The 2,757-nt window shown below is 46.6% G+C and overlaps 1 pseudogene; it reads left to right on the top strand.

Annotated features, from left to right (window-relative positions):
- The first annotated feature begins 1,272 nt into the window (after positions 1-1,272).
- LOC109562736 (small ribosomal subunit protein eS12-like) lies at positions 1,273-1,668 on the top strand (annotated as a pseudogene).
- The last annotated feature ends 1,089 nt before the right edge of the window (positions 1,669-2,757 follow it).

Below are 2,757 nucleotides of genomic sequence, written 5' to 3' on the forward strand. Positions count from 1 at the left end.
ATGGTTTATCTTTTTGGTATTAATTTGAAAGAGTTCTTTGTATATTTCGGATACAAGTTCTTTGTCAGAACATTGTATCATGAATATTTTCCCCCAGTTGGTGGTTAACTTTTATTATTTAACAATGTCTTTAAAGAGCAGAAGTTTAAATTTTGATGAAGTTCAATTAAGACTTTTTTGTTTACATTTACTGCATTTTGTGTCCTTTATAGGAAATTCTTGCCTAATCCAAGGTTGAAAGAATTTCTTCTATATTTTCTTCTAGAAATTTTATAATTTTAGCTTTTATGCCTCAGTCTATGATCTACTTCACGTCAGTTTTTTGTATATGGCGCAAGGTAAATGTCAAGTTCTTTTATTTTTTTATATTGATTCCTTCTGGAATTATTTTGGCACTTTTGTCGAAATCAACTGGCCCTGTGTGTTTGGGTCTGTTTGGGAACTCTCTATTCTCTTCCATTGATCTTTATATCAGTAATTTCACAAGTAGCACCCTGCCTCAATCACTACAGTGTCATCGTAGGTGTGAAATCAGGTTGTCTAAGTCCTTCAAATTTGCTCTTCTTTTCTGAGCTTCATCAAGTAGAAGCTTAGATAATTGATTTGAAACCTATCTTGTGTCTAATACAAACATCTGAAGCTATAAATTTCCCCTTAAGCAGTTCTTAAGCTGCATCCCATTCATTTCAGTCCCTTCGCCTAAGCTTCAGTTTCCCCGTATGCCTACTTTCTGAGATTTTGTAACCAGCCCCTACTTTGCAAAGGGAAGAACCCTACAAGTGGGCTCTTAACTTCCACTGTTGCTCCTTCTAATTCATTTCCTCCAGAACAGCCAGAGGGAAGTTTTGAGAGTAAATCCATTACATGCTTGCTCTGACCCTGCTCCACCACGTTCTTACAACTTTCCACTAGCTCCCCTTTCTACTTAGAAAAATACCCAAGCCCCTGTCAAGGCTGTGCGCGATCTGGCTCCCACCCACCTCCTGGATCTCATTTTCTCTCTCCCACCTGGTCCTTTTATCACATTTCAGGTGCTCTGGCTTTTTTTGTTTCTCTCAACTCATGAAGCCCTTTCCTTGCCTCTGAGCCTCTGTAAATACGATTCCTGTGGCCTGGAATGCTGTCCCCCTGTATCAGTTAACTGTTGCCAGGTAACAAACCATCCCCAAACCTAGTGACTTAAAAAAATAATCATCCCTCTTTCTCTGCCGCCACGGGCTCGCACAGAGGCTGAGGCTCAGGTGCGTTCAAGATTTGGCTCCACCGGTAACCCACCTCCATGGCGGAGGAAGGCATTGCTGCTGGAGGTGTAGTGGACGTTAATACTGCTTTGCAACAGGTGCTGAAGGCCGCCCTCATCCACGATGGAATTCCAGCGTGTGGAAGTCACGAAGCTGCCAAGGCTTTAGACGAGCACCAAGCCCATCCACGTGTGCTTGTGTCCAACTGTGATGAGCCTACGTATGTCAAGTTGGTGGAGGCCCTTTGTGATGAGCATCAAATCAGCCTTATCGAGGTTGATAACAACAAGAAACTCAGGGAATGGGTAGGCCTCTGTAAAACTGACAGAGAGGGAAAACCCCATCAAGTTGTGTGGTGGTTAAGGACTATGGCAAAGAATCTCGGGCCAAGGACGTCATCGAGGAGTACTTCAAATGCAAGAAATGATGAAATAAAAAACGGAGTTCTTGTTTAAAAAAAAAAATCCATGTTTTCTTAGGAGGCAGTGAGACAGCCAAATTGCCCTGCTGGTCTGGTTAGGGATTGGTTGACCTTGCTTGGGGCCTCTCATGCATCTTCGGTCAGTGGTGGGTTGGGTAGTGGCCCTGCTGACCTTGGCTGGGTTCCCTTACATGAAGGTGATTCGAGGGCTGTTGACTGGTCTAGCCTGGCCTTGGCTACAAAGGCTGAGACAACTTGACTCTCATCCATGTGTCTCTTGCACCTCTCCAGCAGGCTTGCTGGGGGTGAAGGCAGGAGTCCGGGGGAAGGTAAACTCCTGAAAGCATGTTTTCAAGCCTCAGTGTAGGTCAGGTCTCCTGAAAGCTATTGCCACAGCAAGTCCATGGCCAAGCCCAGATTCAAGATGGGGAAATAGACTGTGCGACTTTAGTGAGAAGAGCTGCAAGGTCACAGGACCTTGCGAAGGAGAAAAGCGGGAGCATCTTCACCCCTGCCCCTTCTTTCTACCTAGTACCTTCTCATCCTCTGTCTCCTCCTTGAAGAATTCTTCTCTGACCATCCTGGGGGCAACAGTCACCCCCCAGGTTTTCTCAGTCACATTCCTGGGTTGCTTTCTTCACAGTCCTCAGCTGTAATTCCCTCACGTGGGTGTGTGTATTTCCTGTGTCCTGACGGGGGAGCAGGGGGGCCACGTCTGTGCACCCTTTGTGTCCCCAGACTCAGCCCAGGGCCCAGCACAAAGTAAGCCCCCTGCAAATATTCACGCACCCACCAATGAACCAGCAGGGCCACGTTCTCAGGGGAAATTGAAGCTGTGACTTGGGGCAGTGAGTCCCCTTCCCTGAGTGGCCAGGTCCCAGGAGTGGGGTCTCACATAAAGCAGCCCCCACACTCGGCCTGGATGCCCGAGCTGTGCTTGCTGTGTCTGGAATGAAGCTCATGAGTCAGGTTGACCTGGTGGCCTCTCTCCGGCTAGAAAGTCACTCTCTTCGCTTCCAAGGTCAGGTCACTCTGTCTCGGGGGACTCATAAGCCTTGTTCTACTGTCCTTCATCCTTAAAATAGATTTTAAAGC

The sequence above is a fragment of the Bos indicus genome, chromosome 8 (genome assembly GCF_029378745.1).
Source record: "Bos indicus isolate NIAB-ARS_2022 breed Sahiwal x Tharparkar chromosome 8, NIAB-ARS_B.indTharparkar_mat_pri_1.0, whole genome shotgun sequence".
NCBI classification, from domain to species: domain Eukaryota; kingdom Metazoa; phylum Chordata; class Mammalia; order Artiodactyla; family Bovidae; genus Bos; species Bos indicus.